This window comes from Pygocentrus nattereri, chromosome 17 (genome assembly GCF_015220715.1).
Source record: "Pygocentrus nattereri isolate fPygNat1 chromosome 17, fPygNat1.pri, whole genome shotgun sequence".
Classification (NCBI taxonomy): domain Eukaryota; kingdom Metazoa; phylum Chordata; class Actinopteri; order Characiformes; family Serrasalmidae; genus Pygocentrus; species Pygocentrus nattereri.
The window spans coordinates 35,316,158-35,338,241 of NC_051227.1; the positions used below are offsets into that span (position 1 = coordinate 35,316,158).

A 22,084-nucleotide genomic window follows, 5' to 3' on the forward strand; every position below is an offset into this window, starting at 1 on the left:
CCAGTTTGGTCTCTTTTCAGCCCAACAGGCAGGATTACGACAGCTAATGATAGTGTAATAAAGCTGCTTAATACCTTTTTTCTTTGACAGCGGCATAACAGCCTGGATCATCAAATTATTACACCGGATTAGCGTTACTGACATCTACTCCTGCCAGCAGAGAGCGCGTGTGCTTCTGCTACGCTGAAACATTATAAATCATATAAGACCTCCATTCATTCCTCCTTGGAGCAGTTTTTCAGCGCTGTTCAGGTGAGAAATTAGAGTTGCAACTGTAAATGTGCCTGCTGTGCCTCCATAAACAGGGTTACCCTTTATTACCTACTGTTGCGCTTTAATATGACCATGATGGTCATATAGTCAGTCCATCATTTATAAGAATCTGTAGCTAAACAGCACCTGGACTGTCTATAAACCCAGACAGTCTTCTTGCTATAGAGAACAATAGGAAGAAGTTGGTGCTATTATTTCCATAGAATGGAAGGAAATGTCCCATTCTAGTGTCCAAATGTTTTTTTTTAAATAAAAGAATTTGATACTGGTAAAGTTTCACAACATACCATGCGCTCCAGTATCTCCAGTAGCTCCAATACCAATGCATTTACACATATTCAGAGGGCCAATATTGGGTACCAATAACAGATAATTCCAGTACTAGTTTTACATTAAACAGTGCATGAAACCATTTCTTGGTTTCTAGTATGTCAGCATTAGGACCCATAAAGGGACGAGATGAAGAGGAACTTAATCTGAGCGAACACGTTTTTTTTTTTACCTGATTTTGTCCTCCTGCCAACCAATGTTTCCAATTGGAAATTCCACATTGGGACCACGATCAGACGGACTTGACAGGAGGATGATCTGGTAGTGTGAGAGTGTAAACCAGTCAGTCTTTGGCCCTCCGCTCTAGCTCTGGAGTGATCAGAGGCCTTCTGATGTTTTCATGTTTGGCTTTCATGGGTGAAAATGTTCAGAGACGGTCAGTGATGAAACTGAAAAGATCATTCAGACCAAAGCCAATCAGAGAGCCAAGAGAAAACAAAGCCTAAAGATGCATATGCACACTGTACATGCAGCCAACCATGTAGACTGAGGAGCAGCTCAGTGTTTATGCTGTATTAGCAGCCCCTCAAGGTAACTTACTGACTTAATGTCAAGTCAGTGTGCTAGTTTGTAGTAAAGAGTAAGAAGGTGTTTTAAGTTAGTGGTGCTGAAATTTTTAGCAGCATATTTGTGACAAGCACCATCACGTTATGCTAAATACTGTTTTTTTCCCCTCGTTTTCATTTGAATTGTTTGTAAAGACATGACAAGGTGCACATATAACTGACAAAAATATTATAACTGACGGCAACCACAGCTGATGCACACTGGGCTGTCCTCTGCTCTTTCATGCTGGACAAAGCTGAGCACTGACCAATCAGATTGTTGATAAAAGGCAGGAAACTGCTTGGGTCACAGCCATAGTCAAGATACCTGCACAGATGCAGAGTGAGATTATTTGAGAAAGGGAGATAATTACTGGGTTGAAAATGTTTAGTTTTGAAAGCAAATTGACCAACAGTTGGAATCGCTTCAGTCTAAAATGCAGAGTTAACAGCGCGTGGCTATTCCAGACTTTGAACATATATAAATAAAATTGAAATACAATAAAACTGTACCCTACAAAAAGCACACATGGGTCTTTCCTGTGCTCAAAATATTTGAAAGTTTTGTTTTCCACTGTTTTTACCAGCTGCAGTTAATCTATTCTGAAATATGGGAGTGCTGCAGCCCCCTCAGCACCCCTAATTAGCCCATCCCTGTATTCATTCATGGTTTGCATTTCTGCTGCACTTCTTTTATGTGCAGAACAGCACAAGTCAGCTCCGGTTTAGCTTTATTTGTGTCACACAGTAACAGTGAGATTTACGGTTTTGAGTGCTTTCTTGTGGAAACTTGTGTGTGGCACCTTCTCTTTGCCTAGTGTGCGCAAGAAAAACAAGAAATTCTATAAAAGACTCTTGTTATATATACAATGCTCACTGATTTACACATAGTTGAGAGGTCCTGTAGTGTATGCCCACATTTAGTGCATAGTGGAACAAAACAACATTTCCCAAGGGATTTGGAAGCCTGTGTTTACACAGTAGCAGACAAGTCAGTAAACAAGACGTGGCATTTTCACACTAAGAACACACATTACTGGCACACCTTTACCACTAGTGTTTGGACTTCACTGGCATCAATCACACTTGCAGCTCTTAAATGCTATTTTACCATGATGCAAGGTCTGTTAAACAGGATGTGATGTCCTCAGAATGAAAGGCTAACAGCCCTTTTATTTCTATCTCATCTATAAAATAGTCACAGAAATCTAAAAAATGGGATCTTCATTCTAAGACGACTGTAAAGAAGCCTGCACAGGTCAAAAAACAAGTCAACAAACAGACTCAGACACTAAAACTAAGGGCCAAACAGACTAGTTAGTAGGACAGGCCACAGATTGGATCTAGGTGTGACTAAGCCTTGAAGTTTTGTGTTTATTTGCTTCTGATGTTGTCTTAGTGTAGCACGGACGAAGGTCTGTAGTCTGAAGTGTTTGCTGCCCTGTATTTCCTTCAGCTTTGCACCTTTCACTTAAGCATGTCTGGCTAATAAGGGACAATTCTGACATCTCTGCTCTGAAGATTTAAGTTTTCCTTTTGTGGCAAGTTTGGCTTTTTGCCTTGATTCCTTTTCCCAAAATACAGTCCTGCAATTATCTGATCAAGGTGAAAACTCACCTGTAAAGAAAAGCATCATAGAAATGTTCTGCATCGCGTTTGCTCAGAGCAACCAACCACAGACGCACAAGGAACAGATTTTTACTCCTTTTCTCATGTGGTATGTTAGCACATCAGAAAGCACATCGCCATCGTAAGACGCCACTTTCTTTTCCAGTAATGTATCGGCTTCTGTTCACATATGAGCCCTGCGTCAGTCTAATTGGGATTTCGAATCCGACTTGGGTTCACACTGTGGTTATGATTTCTTGTTATTGTGACAAATTACAACAGAAATGGATATAGTTAGTTACGAACACTGAAGTTTCAATACAAAGAGATCATTATTAGTCCTGTTTTATTGGATTCAGCGCAGCGCAGTATGTGAAAAGTTCAATAAAAATCATTACACTATTTTTCTCAGCATTTTTTTAAACTGCTGGTTCTTTTTTGTCTGTTCCAGCTTTAAATTAAATGAGAAAAAAAAAAAAACGCTATTGTGAGGTCTTGAAGTTTTGTGATATTATATTTTTGACATATCACCCACCCTTATCACCACCACACCAACAGCAGTCTTGCCTGGCCTAAGGATGCCATCAGTCAGCTACTGGTCTATGAACAAAGATGTGCCATAATCAGAACAATGGCTGATGGCTAGCTAGCCAATTAATGTCTCGTATGAGTCCAGCCTCTAGCACGGAGCTTTGTAAGGCCCAGCTCAGATCAGAAAGTCATCAGCTAATGGTAGTGTTATAATTGTATATTTTTCAGTCTGTCTGCAGTTGGTTTGCTGCTTCTCACATCTTTTGATCAGAATCAAAGGCAAAGCAGAACTACTGAACGTTACACACGTGGACCCGGCTCTCAGAAATGCAAATGACGGCTTTATTGTTAACTCTTTATTCTGATGCACTTGGCCCAGTCAAACATGGGCTTTGATGAGTCGCTGCAGAGCTGGTCTAAACAAACCTTACATAAACTAAAGGTTTAAAGCAGATTTTTGTCAGTGTTGTCCTGAGGTCCTCCATCCTGTACTGTTTCATGTTGTTCCTCCTCTAACACACCTCACTGAATTCATGAAGGGCTTGGTAATTAGCTGATGAGTTGAAACAGGTGTGCTAGAGGAAAACATGAAACTGAGCATGGAAGAGGGTCCCCAGGATCCGAAAACCAATTAATTCTTATTAAGAAAGAGGCGGTGTGATTCAAAGCGGCACCACAGCACTTAACTTGTAGTGCAATGTGCTGTGTGTAGGCAGCGCCAAGCACTCTAGATTACAGCTTGTACTATAAAACTATTTTATAGCAGATACCCAGCTAAAAAGCTAATTAATAATACTAATTAACTTTTATATTTCAGATTTTACATTTGTGCTCCAATAACGTAAAATAAAAAAGTTTAATAGTGCTCTACTGACAGACATGACTGTCAATCAGTGCAGACAACATCAGAAACTCACATCTTAATCCACAAACTTTAATCCCAAAAAAGCTGTGACAGAATGTGAAACACAATGAGTGTAATGTAAATCCACACTGACCTGTATTTAAACGGAAACAGTACAAAGACAAGATATGAAAGGTTACTTTAGAAACATGACTGTTTTATTAAATCAATCGTTATGATGTTGATGTCTGCAAAACATTCAAAAGAAGCTTGGACAGGAGCAATTTAAGACTGAGAACATTGTGAAAGATTCCAAAAACAGGTGATGCAAACGTGCTTGAATATAAATGGAGCATCTAGAAGAAGAGAGAGGGTGAGCAAAGGTTTTGCAAAAAAAAATGCATCAGTAAAAATCCTACAGTTTAAAAATAATGAATGACAGCAAGGTGTTTAGGTATTTCACCCTCTATAGTGCATAATATCATCAAACGATTCCAGGAACCTGGAGAAAATAAACATGTGACCTTCAATTCCTGAGATACCACTGCATTAAAAACCAGTAGCTTTCACCACATGTGCTCAAGAAAACTTCGACAAACCATCCATCCATCCATCCATCCATCCATCCATCCATCCATCCATCCATCCATCCATCCATCCATCCATCCATTTTCTAAGCCGCTTCTCCGTCAGGGTCGCGGGGGGGGGCTGCTGGAGCCTATCCCAGCAGTCTTCGGGCAGAAGGCAGGATACACCCTGGACAGGTCGCCAGTCCATCGCAGGGTTCAACAAACCATTTTCAATAAACACTGTTCATCACTGCGCCCGCAAATGCGAGTTAAGGCTGCATTATACCCAGTGTAAATATGCCTATAACATATAGAAACACTGCCAACTTCTCTGGGTTTGAGTTCACGTGAAATGGACAGATGCACAGTACAAACGTACAAATGTATCAAACTTTCAGATTGTTTTGCCCAAAGTACAAAAGCCAGGGTCTGTCATGGCACTGGGTTATAATAATGCCATTAATGCTGAAAAACACTCATTTTGATGCAACAGATGGTTGTACAACTGAAGACTGATATAATGAAAAAATTAGAGAAAGCTCTGCTCAAAACATGATCAGTTTGTGTCCGTCCCTAAATGATTATTAAGTGTTGTTATAAGGACAGTTGATGTAACACAGTAGTATAAAAGCTCCTGTCCCAACTTTTTAGAGTGTATTTTGTAGGGGGCAGTCGTGGGCTGGAGGTTAGGGATCTGGTCGATCCCCAGGGCCGACAGTCCATGACTGAGGTGTCCTTGAGCAAGAGGATAGGATGTGGATAGGGTGGAGGAGGTGGAATTTCCCCGTTTGTGGGATCAAAAAATTATTTAAAAACAAAAAAGAATCATGTTTCAGGCATCAGATTTGGAATGTTCTGAGTTTAACACAGGCCAAAAAAAATCTGTTTTAAGTAACAAAGCCCACAATACTCTGATGATACGCAGAAGTACGGCCTTAATTCAGAAATTATGGCTCTAATGGAAGGTGAAAACATTTGCCGTCAGGTGCAGTCCAAACATGTTTATTACTGCCCTCTCAGCTGCATTTATTTCCAAGAATAAATCAAATGATACTGGTGAGCAGTCCAGAGCAGTAGGATATTAATTCAGTCAAACTTCATGCTGAGTTTCACGCATGGCTTAAAAAGCTTCATTATGTACAAATATAGTCACTTAGCTGGTCACAGACAGAAAAAAAACAAGACTGTTATTTTTAATTTTTAGGTCACCTGTTCAAAAACACTGTTTGCTCTGCTCTTCTGCCCCTCATCAAATTAAAGTAGTGCAGCTACTTTAACTATGTGGCTAAGCTGCTACGGCGCTACTGCAGCTGCCCGCTCCAGTTTCAGACTTTCACTAAAACTGTCTATATATAACTTTTTTAATGGCCATCTCGCAAGTCATGACCCCCAGTATGAGAATCACTAGTTTAAAAACTGTGCGCATCTGGGACCGCTTGGTATATTGTGCAGAGCGCCCCCTGGTGGATTAAAGAGAAAAAATACTGACTTAGAAATCTGACACTTACTGCAGTTAGGTATCTTCCTATTTTCCTTGCAAAATAAGTTTTTTTTTTACTGCTAATTAATAGATTTAAATACATTTGAATAGATTTGAATATTTCACAATCAAATCAGGGGACAATTTAAACTTGATTTCTGATTCCATCTGACAGCTCCAATGGCTATGCTACTACTTTCTCAATCCAGAAGCAAATCATAATTTCCATTTGGCAGCAGAGTTGTGGTTGTGCAGTGTGTAGCAGACAAAGGCTGCTCAGAAGTGTTCTAGGCTCAGACCCAGGAGAAATAGGACTATTGAAGAAAAACGACTTATCTAACAGATGAGAACAAGTTAAGGGTGCTGGAGTAAAGCAGGCTGGCATGCATACAGGGCTTGGCTTCACACTAGGATAAACAGGATGACCCGCTCTACTGCCCCAAGAAACTTAATTTCAGTAAAAGCATTCCCTTTAACTAGGACCAATCCACTCTCTCAGCTGCATACCTGCACCAACATGCCCACACTGTGTTCTAAGGCGATTTGATCAGTCACACTTGTGATAATCTTCTTCTTCTTTCGGCTGCTCCCTTTAGGGGTCGCCACAGCGGATCATCTGCCTCCATCTTGCCCTATCCACTGCCTCCTCTACTTTCACACCAACCATCTCCATGTCCACCTTCACTACATCCATAAACCTTCTCTGAGGTCTACCTCTTCTCCTTCTACCCAGCAGCTCCATCTCCAACATTCTCTGCCCAATATATCCACTATTCCTCCTCAACACATGTCCAAACCATCTCAACCTGGCCTCTCTGGCTTTATCTCCAAACTGCTCCACCTTCACTGTCCCTCTGATCTGCTCATTTCTAATCTTGTCCATCCTTGTCACTCCCAACAAAAATCTCAGCATCTTCATCTCCGCCACCTCCAGCTCAGCCTCCTGTCATTTAGACAGAGCCACAGTCTCCAAACCGTACATCATAGCAGGACGCACTACTGTCTTGTAAACCTTCCCTTTCACTCTTGCTGCTATCCTTCTGTCACACATCAGCCCTGACACCTGTCTCCACCAACTCCATCCTGCCTGCAGCCTCTTCTTCACCTCTTTTCTACACTGTCCATTGCTCTGGATGGTTGACCCAAGATATTTGAAGTCATCCACCTTTACGACCTCTACTCCTTGCAACTTCACCTTTCCACCTGCCTCCCTCTCATTCACACACATGTATTCCGTCTTATCTCTACCGACCTTCATTCCTCTCCTCTCCAGTGCAAACCTCCACCTCTCCAGATTCTCTTCCACCTGCTCTCTACTCTCACCACAGATTACAATGTCATCTACAAACATCATGGTCCATGGAGCCTCCTGCCTGACCTCATCTGTCAACCTTTCCATCACCATTGCAAACAAGAAGGGGCTCAAAGCTGATCCCTGATGTAACCCTACCTTCACCTTGAAACCATTTGTCACTGCACACCTCACCACTGTCTCACTATCCTCATACATGTCCTGCACCACCCTAACATACTTTTTAGCTACACCTGACTTCCTCATACAGTACCACCGTTCCTCTCTTGGCACCCTATCATATGCCTTCTCTAGATCCACAAAGACACAAGGTAGCTCCTTCTGACCTTCTCTGTACTTCTCTACCCTCTCTACACTCTCAATGCAAAAATTGCATCTGTGGTACTCTTTCTGGGCATGAAACCAAACTGCTGCTCACTGATCTGAACCTCTCGCCTTAGCCTTGCTTCAACAACTCTTTCCCATACCTTCATGGTGTGGCTCATCAACTTTATACCTCTCCTTTAAAGGCCCAGGAGCCACCAAAGTGTCCAGTATTCCATTCCTCCCTCCTGAAACCTAAAGAGGATTTCCACCAACTTCGCAGTTTTTCAAAAGCTCTGCATAATTTAAATAAGGTGTAAGCCAAATCATTCAGCATGTTTCGGTGTGAAATGATTCATTGTAGAGAGACTTATCTGCCTCTCAAGTACCCACAAGTATCCACAAAGCAGTTGTAATCTTTCAAAATTTACATCTAGCTTCAAGACACATCCTCAGAAGGGAGGGTTTTAAACCAAGAAATCTCTCCCTAGAGACCACCGTGGCAGCACTTCAAGGGGTGAGCAAGCATGTTTATAATGGATATAGTGATAGTTTCACTTTTATTTCGAATAAAGCATCCTGTTAAATTGTTTTTATTTTGTTTTGTTTTGACAGATCGTCCACGTTGCAAATTATAAGTGACCAAATCCAATTTGTATGATGAGACTGAAAATATGGTCTGCATATCCACCTTGGTTGTCATAGTAACAATGACAAACTATTAATGTACATACATAGTAAAGGGGGGGGGGGGGGGGACTTAGAGCATGATAAGCTTAGAGCATGATAACCATGAAGGAGGGTCCTACTGGGTACCGCCTCCAGTCCCGCAGCAAGGCCTCTTTACTATGCCTCACCTTTTATCCTGGTGGCGGAGCCGTGGCGCTGGGGTGGTGACGGGGAGGCAAAGCAACAAGCTCTCTTTTCCTCTCAGCTCAGGTGCTCATGCTGCCCTTCACGAGAGCCAGCTGGTGCTGATCAGGGTTGGCACCTTTAAAAAGGAGCGTAGAAGGAAAGGAGAGGGATGAGCAGCAACATGAAACCGATTGACAAGCTGAAAAGCCCAGTTTTGAGAAAAGGACTGAAAAGTCTAGTGTAGGAGCCACAGCAGTGTGGCCACCTTTTGGTTTGGTGTGATTTTGTTTGGGTTTTGTGAGAGAAAATGAAGGGAAAATGCTTGCTGCCACTGTCAATCTTGCCTCCAGCATCTTTCCTGATAGTGGGGTACAATTACCATGTCTGAGACCAGCACTGTTAAAAACTGTCTTCTCATAAGACACAAAGTTTTGCTTCCTATTGTGGACACCAGTGACAAAGCCAGGATATCTTTTAAAGGGGGAGCCTAGTTACAGGTTAGAGATGTCCCTGAGACTTTCCTATAAAGAGGACAACCACCAACTAACCAACCACCCTACTTCACTGTAGCTACCAAAACAAGACCGGGAAAAAACACTGAGATTTGAAATTTAACACAGTATTTCTCATTTAACTGTGTAAGAGCTGACAGCATATCAGAGCAGGTAAAGGCTAATTAAGCAGGGTCCCAACTTTTACAGCATTGATGGAGGTCTGGGCTGAATGGTTTATTCATTGAATATGGCCTTATTTAAGCAGTCTGCAATCCTTGGGTCTCCTCCAAGTGTGAGCACCTTAGTGTATACCAAGATTAAATGTACAGTCATTGGTAGGTGAGAATCAGAGCACTTGTAACATCCCACAGCATGAAGTAAGAACACACAACAAATGCACATTAAGATATAATGACAAACTCTAATCCGCAAGTGTAATTACAATAAATGGCATACAAATTGATTGAAGGCATCATTTATTATGTCAATTAAATTAAGCCAATAATGAAACTATTACTAAGTGTTGAATATAACTGTACACATTAAAGAAATATACTGCCACTGGTGACTGAGATTTAGAACACATGAATGAAGTATGTTCATATAATGAGAAAGAGAAAGGTCAAATGTCACTTTAATGTTATATGAACACACAAGAATTACAAGCTCCATTACAGATGTACTATAGTACAAGCTAAGCCACGCATGTCAATTAATTACATCAACTAAAATAGACCTGTCATGCCAAAATAAAAAAGAAAGCTAATCAATTAACTCATTTATAAATAGCTTGGTAGGCAAATCAAAGCATGTGTTCTATGTTTTCTAAGAAGATGCTGTGGGAACCAAAGGAAATATTTCCACCTCTAGATAAGATGCATAAACACTCGTCCAGGCCACACTTTTTAGGGCCTCATTCACACATTAAGATTTCCAAAACCACATATCTCCCTCTGTGCATTCATAGAAATCCCTGTTTATGCCAGTAGCATCTAAAAAATATCTCTATCCACACGAGAACATAAAATGGGTTGAAAACACTCACACGAACCCAGGAGGAAGTGATGACACATGACGAAATTTGATGTGTTGAGGAAAATTTTACGAGAACTTGTATTGCATGAAATATAGAGGCCAGTCATAGAGAGGATATGACAGCAGGCTGCAAACACAATGATATAACGGCTTTAAAAGTATTAATCAAACAAAGAAAGACAAAAACAACACTTGTTAAAATAAAGCTTCCTAAATGGTTCTTTGCCTGGATGTGCAGTACTATGAAAACCTTTCATTGGTATAGAACTTTCACACTAAGTGGAAGTACTTTACACATGAAAAAGGTTCGTAACACTCATACATCGCATTTACAGAACTGGTTCTTTGATCTTTAAAAGGTTCTAAGTGGCACCTTTACTTTTTCCATTAAAGAGGGATTCGTGAGTGAGGGTACAACACTTAAAAATAAAGGTGCCAAAAAGTGGTCTTCAGGCTGCGCCAGAAAAGAACCAATTTTGGTTCCTTAAATAGCCTTTGAAGAGCCATTTTTATAAATGGTGTGTGAAGAAAGAACTCATTAAAAGTTTAAAGAATAACATGATGTACAGGTTCTAGGAGAAACTGGTATAGAATCTTTACATTAAGTTTAGGTTTTAGGTTCATTAAGCAGAAAGTTGTCCAACTTTTTTTTGTATATATATATATATATATATATATATATATATATATATATATATATATATATATATATATGCAAATATTTGGGCACCCTGATCAAACAGCTTTTTCACTGAATTTCTCAGTGAAAGTTATTCTTGATAGAGAACACACATCTGCATATTTTAATGCACAAATATACAACCCCAATTCCAGTGAAGTTGGGACATTGTGTAAAACATAAATAAAAACAGAATGCAATGATTTGCAAATCCTTTTCAACCTATAATCAACTGAATACACAACAAAGACAAGATATTTAATGTTCAAATCTGTAACCCTTGACACCACACTATTGTCATTTTGGCTCCAATTTAAGATATAACAACACATATGCAGCAGTTATGAGCTAATTCAGCTTAACAGACGGCGCACAGGAGGAGATTTAGAGACCACTGCATGTAGAATTTCTTTTCACAGAGTTTAAAGGCAATTTAAGAAAGCACTGGAGATAAAGAATTTACACATATACAGGCGATGTAAAAGAAAACATAAGCCTATATTGCTATATAGTTCTTTTACAGCCCTTTGGCCAATCACAAACATAATGTTTAAGCCCCCTAAGGCAATACGTTTGGGCACCCCTGTTCTCAAAGAACCCTTTGTGGTACCTTTTTTTACAGAGTATAATGATAACATAAAGCTAAATGAAGTGATGACACAGAAGTGTAATGCATGGTGATGCATTGTCAAATTATATCATAATGGAAAACTGAGATGTGCCTTGTGGAGAAGTGGCAATGCATTGTAGGAAAGTGCACATTCTGTTTGTTATGTACTGTTTGAACACCAAAGTTTGCAAATGATTAGCAGCAATCAACTCCAGTACTTCTCCAGCCCCAGCTCTAGTGCCATTAGCACACTGTGCAACAACATTGTAGATTATCTGCCCTCTGCTTCATGGAGACCTGACAGTCTGATCTGACCTCAGACAGCACGCTGCACCTCCCTGGCTTCCAGCTGCACATAGCAGACATAGAAGCGGAGCTCAGAAGCAAACCCAGAGGAGGAGGAATCTGCTTCTACATCAACGAACGCTGGTGTAAAGATGTCATGCACTCCTCATCTAGAGTTACTTTTCATCAACTGCAAGCTGTTCTACTCTCCTAGAGAGTTTTCCTCTTTCATTCTGCTCACTCCTCTGCGCTGTTGCAGGACTGACATACAGAAACTGAGGGCCGATCAGATAAAGAAAGCAGAAAGAATGAATCCGGACACATTACTCATCATTCTGAGAGACTTAACAGCACAAACCTAACTAAAGAAAGGCCCAAATACAGGCAGCCTGTCACCTGTGCTGGAAAAAGCTGGAATGCCATATTGCTGCAAAAAACCCAGCATCAGTCTGGAAGGGCCTTCCAGAGATTATCAAATGGTGAGAAAGACTCCTAACCAACCACCATTATCAATGACCTAAATGAGTTCTGTTGCAGGTCTGAACGCACAAAGACGTTCTTCAGCCTGTCTCCCAGTTATTCACTCTCCTACCTCACCCTGGCTCTCTCTTTGCCACCTGCTCATCTCACCATCAATGAGCAGGACGTTCACAGGCTTTTCAGCAGACAAAAGGTTAGAAAAGCCTCAGAACCTGACCTAGTCTCTCCATCCACCCTAAAGCACTACTGTGACCACATATTATGGAATTTCACCAACATCTTCAACAAATCACTGCAACCCTGCTCTGTTCCCTCATGCTTCAAAACAGCCACCATCATTCCAGTCCCAAAAAATGAATGACGGACTAAATGACTACAGGCCAGTAGACCTAAACTCTGTAGTCATGAAGGTCTTTGAACGCCTGGTCCTAGCCCACCTGAAGACCAGTACAAACCCTCTGCTGGATCCCCTGCAGTTTGCATATAGAGTTAACAAGTCTGTCGATGAACTTGGCTCTGCACTTCATTCTACAACATCTTGACAGTCCTAGAACCTTTGCTAGACTTCTGTTTGTGGACTTCAGCTCGGCATTCAACACCATAGTGACAGAGACAAGCCCCCCTCCCTACCCTCCTCACCATCACTGGCTCACTGAGCACTCATTTAAGCTACTGGGCACTACCATATCCAGGGACCTGAAGATGGGAGAGGACCATGGTCTCATCTGCCAAGATGGCTTTAGAGGACATCTCGAAACATGAGCTTGTTGGCTGATTTGCCTTGGATGTGGTTATTGCTGTTGCTTACAACATATACACATATACACACGTGTATATATATATATATATATATACACACACACACACACATCAAAATCTTGGTCTTGGTCTTGGTTCCTTTCACTGAAACTAAGGGGCCGAGCCCAACTCCTGAAAAACACCACCACACCATAATCCCCCCTCCACCAAACTTTACACTTGGCACAATGCAGTCAGACAAGTACCGCCAAAACCAGACTTGTCCATTGGATTGCAAGATGGTGAAGCGTGATTCGTCACTCCAGAGAACACGTCTCCACTGCTCTAGAGTCCATTGGTGGCGCTATACACCACTGCATACAACACTTTGCATTGCGCTTGGTGACGTAAGGCCTGGATGCATCTGCTCGGCCTTGGAGACCCATTCCATGAAGCTCACTACACTGTTCCTGAGCTAATCTTAAGGCCACATGAAGTTTGGAGGTCTGTAGCGATTGACTCAGAAAATTGATTACCTCTGGGCACTATGCCCCTCAGCACCTGCTGATCCCGCTCTGTCATTTTACGTGGCCGACCACTTCGTGGCTGAGTTGCTGTCGTTCCCAATCACTTCTACTTTGTTATAATCCCACTGACAGTTGACTGTGGAATATTTAGTAGAGAGGAAATTTCACAACTGTACTTGTTGCACATGTGGCATCCTATCACAACAGCATGCTGGAATTCACTGAGCTCCTGAGGGTGACCCATTCTGTCACAGATGTTTGTAGAAGCAGTCTGCATGCCTAGGTTGGTGGTTGGGATAGTGTAGGGATACAGTGGGTTGCAAAAGTATTCAGCCCCCTTGAACTTTTCAACCTTTTGCCACATTTCAGGCTTCAAACATAAAGATATGAAATTGACATTTTTTGTGAAGAGTCAACAACAAGTGGGACACAATCGTGAAGTGGAACGAAATTTGTTGGATATTTTAAACTTTTTTTTACTGTAGTTAACACCTCTGCCTTCTACACTGTAGACTGGGGTTCAATCCCCAACCAGGGCAAGCACCCTACACTATGCCAATAAGGGTCCTTGGGCAAGACTCCTAACACCACCTTCGCCTACCTGTGTAAAACAATCAAATTGTAAGTCGCTCTGGATAAGAGCGTCAGCCAAATGCCATAAATGTGAATGTAATGCCTAGATGCTTGGTTTTATACACCTTACACCTATATAAGAAATTTGGCATTTCTTGTACAGATGCAGTATAAGCAATGTAACATCTGGATAGAGAGTCAGACCCATTACACCTGAGCCAGGTAATCAGGGGCAGAAAGAAAATTGACGTCTATCGGTCATGAGTACTGGCATCTTTGACAGGAGAAAAATGTGTCTGAGATGGGGGTCTCTACAGAATGGATAAGGACCCTCTGCAGTAAGTAAAAATGAATTAAAATCGCATTGACCAAGGATCAAACTGCGCTTCCTTGCGTCATAAATAAACGCCCTAGCCCTGAATCAAACAGATGGCCTGTCATCATATCTTAATAGGAGAATAACTTAAGTTGTAAAACAAAGGCGTTTTTCTCAGCTTGCAGACTGCAACCTCACGCTTCACTCCCTACTGGCTCCCATTAAGCAGTGATTCTCTTTAATATTTTGTCACGTTTTAATACCAAAGTCTAGTTAGCGGATCTTGAACATTTGCACTTTCTGCTTTCATTTTTCTGTGTTATATTGCAAAGACAAGCACAGCATGGCCATAGTAAAAAAAAGAAAAAAGATGCTCTCTAAAAGGCAAAACGGCATTCTTATTCAGTTCACATGAATAGTACGCTGAGCAAAGCTGGCTATAATCTTGAGGGTAATACTGTAGCTGACAAGACAATGATCTGTCCATATGAAAGACTGTGTAGAGGGATAAGCTTCACAAAGCTGCCTGGTTCAATTGCAAAAGATGACGAAATGGCAATATCCGACACAGGATTTCACCACTGAAGAGGGAACCTAATGTCTTATTACTTGGCATTATGAGTAGATAGAGGGATGATGCCCTATGAACCCCGCAACTCATCCAGCACTATCAGATATTAATGTCTTTGACAACAATGTAAGTAGTCACTCTCAGTCTTTCTCTGTCCTCCTCTTCCTCTCTCTGGTAAGCTTTAAGGTGGGTCCATGATCTATATATTCTTATATAACGGGAACAGGGCTTTATTTACAACCCTCATATCATTTCAGTAAGAAGCAATATCCTGGCCTGGTATCCCAGAGTTTCAATGTTACTAAAAGACACCAATAAATAAAGGAACTGAGAGGAGTAAGCTCAAGATCTTGAGATGATTGTAGGAGAGATGTAAATGTAGTATTAAATTAAAAATAGTATTACAATATGCATTACAGTATTCATCTTTCCACATGAAATACAATACTGCACAAAAGTCAGAGAGCACCCATCACCCATCGGAGAGCACCCGTCATTTATTCTATTTAAAAAATACTGGAAATTTAAAGTATTTAAAGTTATTCAGTGTTCTGGATCGATTTTTGAAGAGATTAGATAGAAGATAATCCACTCTTACAAGGAGGGAATAACTGAATAAGCGAATAAGTGGAAAAAACAGGCATTTCCACAAGTCTGCATGCTGAAAACTTCACATCATGGGGAAAAATGAGGGAAAGCATTAGTTTAGCAGCTATGGTGTCAGGACGTTTTCCTTTATATCCAATAAATTCTTTTCTTTTTTTTTAATAATCCAAACGCTATTTTAGCTACTTAATTGCTATAAGACATTTAAAAAAAACTAAAATAACACAATGAGAAAATATTTTATACTGATATGAATTAAACAATGAAAATGCATTTTTTGTGCACAACTAGCACAAGAGGAGATATTCATCTGACTGTTCTGTTGATTAATAATGAATAAACTTTGTGTTTCAGGCATAATTTTTTCAGACTTTGTGACACATTTACTTCAAAACAATGGGGTCTAACTGTTCACCATGAGGCCATACAGGGATACAGTCACTCCTCATGGTCTAAAATGCAGGGGTGCGGCTAAAATAAGGCTCTGTCTATGTAGGAGTAACAAAGTTATTTAACTTAAAAATTAAACTCATTATGAATCTAAATCTTTCAATTTCACTTTAAAATAAAACAAACAGGCTTTGAAAATGATCTTTGAAAAACAACATTGAAAAAATTGCAAATTTAAGTTTTATTTTCATAAGTTGATATAGGGGTCACGGTTTGGGACCTCCATCTCCCAATACACTGTGCAAGTACATTTTTTGTTCATCAAGATACAAACAATGTAAATTTTCTCTCATATAATTTCACTGGGTTAAGGTACAGTTATGTTCAGTGACTAAAGGTACTGAGATGTACCCTTGAGGGCGCCACCCCAGTGACAACAGGGCAGTTTCATACCTTTTTTCTAAGAGTGTATTACGCGCACTATAAATTTTGATTTTGTTTAGATTTTGTTTATTACTATCATAATTAATGTCTTAGGTTTATATAAATCATTCCATAACCTTTGTAAATACCTAAAATCTGAATTATTTTTTTTAAGAAATAAGCCTTACTGCATCTGTGCAAAGACAAATGTTGAAATGAAGAACTTTCTGAAAACCATTCTTTGTGAACACAGTTCATCACTGCATCAACAAATGCAAGTTCAAACTATAGTATATAGTAGTATGCAGAAACACTGCCGCCTTCTCTGGGCCCATTTAAAATAGACTGAACAGAAGCGGAAACAGTAAATGTTTTGAAAAATATATATTTTTTAAATCTTGGTTTCCGTGTCCTATGAGCTAAAGAGGAGAGAAACCATCCAGCTTGTTATCGGCACAAAGTTCAAAAGCCAGCAACCATGATGGTATGGGGATGCATTAGTGCACAAGACACAGGTGACTTGCACAATCTGTGAAGGTACCATTAAAGCTGAACGATATATACAAATTTTGGAGCAACATATGCTGCGAAAAATTTAACAAAGGAGACTCTAAACTGTTCAGCAGCTGAAATCCTATATTACGCTAGAATGGGAAAACATTTAACTACATCATTCTGTCTCTTCAGTTCCCAAATGCTTACAAAGTGTTGTTAAAACTGGTAAATATGCTTCTCTCCCAACGTTTTTGAAGTGTTTCAGGCATCAAATTCAAAATAAGTATTTTTTTTAAAACAATAAAGTTTCTGTTTTTATTCCAAACTTATTTGAATACCTGCTTAGTCATTTAAATGAAGAAAACTCATATTATGCTGAGCTCAGGTAAAAGTATATCTGAATAAATAAGCCCATCTCTTTGCCAAACCCACAGCGTTTTTTTTTTTTAATTCGCACCTTCGTCTTTCATGGTAACTCCATAAAAATTCCTTTTTTTTTGGGATTTACTGCAAGTATACAGACTAATACTGAACAATACTGGTCACAGACTCTTTCTGTGACCTCCCCTGAACATCAGCTGCCTTCCCCCAGCCAAATTACATCACAATTAAGTATATCTGTTGAGTCTTACACGTCTGTACGACTCTTCTGGAAGCTCCTCTGAGGCGATGGCTGATAGTAAAAAATGTGCAGTGCGTGAAGTTTATAAAAGATTCAGCTGGCAGATGTGTGCTAACCCTGTAACAGAGATTGGGGGAGGGAAAGCTGCAGTCCTTTGAGGCTGCTCCAGCTTGCACCAGGGCGTGGAGAAACATGCCCTGTTTTTACTTGTTCAAATGTATTCACCTCAGCTTTAAGCATTTAAAATATTTTTAACGGTTTACATCACCTGGTGTTGACGAGGGGAGGACACGCTTTCCTTATGCGTCTTGGTTCCTCTGAGTGTTATGCATATATTTAATTTCCCAAGAGGCACTGTGCTCAGCTTATTAGGTGTTTGGACCCCTAAAGCTGCATTGTGACCGTGTATGTAATAAAAAATGGCAAATGCAATGACACTAAACTGCTCTTAGGTCATACCTGGTATGAACACCCATCTCAAGTGATTTGATCACAAGAGTGAGACGTAGAGCCGTTTTCTACGTACCTCAAATGTGTTTCCTCAGATTACTTGTGATCGGATTTCATCTACTATATCGCTATAATACTGCATTTGTGTCAGTCAAAATGTCCTGATAGTCTTTGTTCACTGCACAAGCTGGAACAGAAGTTTAAGCTGGAATAATAACCTAGCTCATAAATAGAAGAGGAGACAATGAAAGAAGCTATGCAAAGCACTAGGCAGTTGTTGGGGATTCACATTACAAAGTTATATGGTCGTTTGAGCCCCTGACCAGTAACTAGCACGGCTGAGATTGATCACTCAAGACGTATATTAACGTCACATGTGAGGCCTTGCAAGCACACATACAAACATACCTGAAACAATTGTTCTAGGCAAGGCAAGGCAAGGCAAGTTTATTTATATAGCACCTTTCATACACAACGGTCATTCAAAGTGCTTTACAAATGAAAAAATACAGAAAAATGTAATTAATGTGAATAAAAAAAAAAATGTAAATTTAAAAAATTTTAAAAACATAATTAAAACAATAGATTTAAAAGAAGTTAATCAAATTTAAAAGAAGGAGATAAAAAATTAGAATAAAAATAAGAAACATGATTAAAACAATAGATATAAAGAAGTTAAATGAATGAGGATAAGAGTGCCGTTACAGGATAAAAGTGGATTAAACTGAGCTAAAGGCTCAAACATGAAGGTTTTCATTCTGGGTTTAAAAGTGTCGAGTGTTGGGGCTCTTCTGATGCTCTCTGTCAACTGGTTCCATTTCAGAGCAGCGTAGTAGCTAAATGCCACCTCTCCGTGTTTAGTTTTTACCTTAGGCTGCACTAACTGACCAGTTCCTGATGATCTGAGAGTTCTGCCCGGCTCATATTGCTGGAGCACATCTAATAAATATACTGGTCCTGCACCATTACGACATTTAAAGACCAGTAATAGTACCTTAAAGTCTATCCTGTAACATACTGGTATCCAGTGTAGGGATTTAAGGATAGGAGTGATGTGCTCCCTTCTTTTACTCCTAGTGAGAACTCTGGCAGCTGCGTTTTGAATCAGCTGAAGCTGTTTGATTGACTTTTTTGGGAGTCCAGTTAGGAGCCCATTACAGTAATCAATCCTACTAGAAACAAAGGCGTGGATGAGTTTCTCCAGGTCTGCTTTAGCCAGAAAATCTCTGATTTTGTTGATGTTTTTGAGGTGATAGAAAGCTGATTTGGTGACAGCTTTGACATGACTGTTAAAAGTGAGATCAGAGTCCATTTGTACACCAAGGTTACGTACTAGTTCTTTAGATTTAGATTCTAGTATATGTTTACATGCTTTGTAAGTTTACTGGTCAAATAGCACAGCTGCCCTACCAAGTGGTGTAGGCAGAAATACATTTTTGGGTAGATCTGTTAAAAAAAAGCCAACATGGTACATAGAATTTCCAAACATTCTACTGTCCTACCACAGACTACAGCTAATGACAGCCATGCTGTCAACATCCTACCTATTCCAACGTTTCTCCTCTATGATGATAAAAAACATGTATAACAATATGAAGCATGTGTCTGCCCACCAGAGGCACATTCTGAAATTAAACGGCTGGGGAAAAAAACAAAAAAACAAAAAAAGAAAACGAACTAAAACCTAGGCTAAAGCATACTGCCACAGCAGGCAGACCCAAAAAAGATAACTTGACTGAGATCAAATCAGAAAGCTGAGATGTGCAAAGTTGAGGAAAAACAACACAGCAAATATAAAAAGCTAATCCACTGAGGCAAATGCGCACTGCCATTTATGTCTTGCATGTGATGACTTGATAAAGTGAAGCTAATGTTAGATGTTCTACAAAGTGTCACGATTGGCCCCTCCCAGTCTCCTCATCTGCTTTTGATTACCTTTTAGTCCTGTCATGTGCTTTTGTTTTGATCCCCAGTCTGGCCCCTTGTTTTGTGACTCCGCCCCTGATTGTTCCCACCTGTTTTCCACCTGTCCCTCGTTATCCTTGTTTTATATTTAAGCCCTGCGTTTGCCCCTTGTGTTTGCTGCTTTGTGTTTGAAGTGTATGTACTGTTTGAAGACTTTTCTTGGCTTTTTGGAGTTTCATTTCCATTTTTGTCATGTCTGTCCCTCCTGCTCTCTGTATTGGCTCTCTGACCATGGGCTGTTCGGACCCTGATTATGGATTTGCACTTAATAAATCTCGCTTCTCTTCGCACATGCGTCCGCCTCCTCGCTCCCCGGCGTTACACAAAGCCTGTTTCAACCTTTGAAGCAAAACAGCAATGGAAGTACTAAATTTTCAGACCACTGATGACATTTTTTACATTTTTATTTGGCTTTGGATAGAAAAGAGCATACTCTACAAGACAAAATCTTACTTTTAAATGTCTTCTAAATGTCCCCAGGTACATCTTTTAACTGCAAGTAGAGCTTCTAATTCAAACACTGGTATGCTGATAACCAACTGATTGCTTCAGGCAAAGACGGTAGCAACCGACAGCAATGTTATAAGTGACTGGAGGGCTGAGAATAGAAGATTGGGGCACAGAGAGCATAAAGACTGTGTTCACAGAAATCAAATGAAATTGTATTATTTAAAAAAAGTTCTCTCTCTATTTCACTGGGCAGGACTGTGATTAAAATGGGTACACCCTGGTCCCATCACTGCTACCACTAAAGACGTGCTTAATATCACTGCATTCTGTGAATATGTATATGTATGTATATCTGTATAATTGTTTTTTCAATCTTTTTATAATTGTCTTATCTTTTTTTTTTTAAATTTACTTATTTATCTATTTATTTTTATTTAGTTGTCTGTTTATTTACTTATTTTATTTTATTTTTCTCTTTCTTTTTTTATTTCTTTTTTTTATTATTTTTTTTCTATTTATTTATTTACTTATTTAATTATCATTATTATGATTTATTATTATTATTATCTTTTTTTTTTTTCTCTTTCCTCCCTTCTTCTCTTTCTTTCCTGTCCTCTTTTTTATTGCCTGTCAGGCCTGGCCAAACAAATAAAATACAAACTTTAACAAGAATAGGCTTTAGTAACCTATAGAGCTTTTTCTTGTGAAAACAAATATGTTTGGTACATCAGTACATTCGGATTACCATTCCGATTGCAAAAATGGCCAGACATGACAGGTTAAAAAAAACAAAAAAACAGAAAGCACGGGTTTTCAAAGCATATCCCTGAAGCATTGACCAGTTTTACATCCAATTTGTTATGTTTATATTGTCAAAAACAAAAAACAAAAACAAATATGATATTTTACCCTGTCACTGCACAGGATAAACTGCAAAAATGTAAGAAAGTGATGCTCATTACGTTACTTTCCTTTAAAGAGACGTCGGCATGTTATTTCTCAATTTGTTCAGTCCATGAAAAATAAAGCCATTAAATTATCCTTCAATACAGGCTAACATTCAGCTCAGCCAGGAGGTAACATCATCAGTATTTATAGGCATTTGGATGACTAGTGGACAAAAATTGATTTCAGATAGAATGAAGGAATAAAGCATGTATTTGATCTGTTGAGTCATTATAATGTTTTGAAAAATTGCAGTCCATCTCAACATGAAAGACCACTAAAAAGTAACGAGGTCTTTTCCAACAGCCTGTAAAATACCACCCATAAACTGTGGAGCAGTAAACCAGTCATTTTCAATGTTTTCAAATGACAATCTCACCATTTCTTGAAAAACATGTCTTTTCAGAAGGACAAAGGGAAGAGTCACTTTCAAATGGCTTGGTTAATTCTCTTCTCTTATCATAACATTGCACAAAACCGTGCTTCAAACCCTCCACCACAAAACGTTCCACTAAGCGTTGAAAAAAAGCCTGCATATTTCAGTCAATTCCCTCCAGACACAAAGAAACTTCACCTTCACAAAAACATCCCACTCCTCTGTTCTCTCCACTCGTGAGACATGAGAAACAGTACTGGTTGAGGATGACTGCGGCGCTCCCGCTGGATTATGTAAACATTTTTGTGCACTTTTGTACGCTCCCAAACATCATAGTTGTTCTTCAGAAGGTGAATTGAAGGTGAAGGTGTGCTGGAGTTAGCAGCGCAGTGATGTAAAGTCAA

General features: G+C 39.7%; 1 protein-coding gene across 2 annotated transcripts in view; it reads right to left on the reverse strand.

Moving 5' to 3' along the window:
* grik4 (glutamate receptor, ionotropic, kainate 4) overlaps positions 1-22,084 on the reverse strand; it is a 598,764-nt gene that overhangs the window by 425,739 nt on the left and 150,941 nt on the right. Inside the window, exon 3 of one of the 2 annotated variants that reach the window (XM_037546765.1) lies at positions 8,653-8,786. The exons of the other annotated variant lie outside the window; for it this stretch is intronic. The gene's annotated coding sequence lies outside the window, so the exon portion shown is untranslated. The remainder of the gene's footprint in view (positions 1-8,652; positions 8,787-22,084) is intronic. 2 annotated transcript variants of the gene reach the window in all.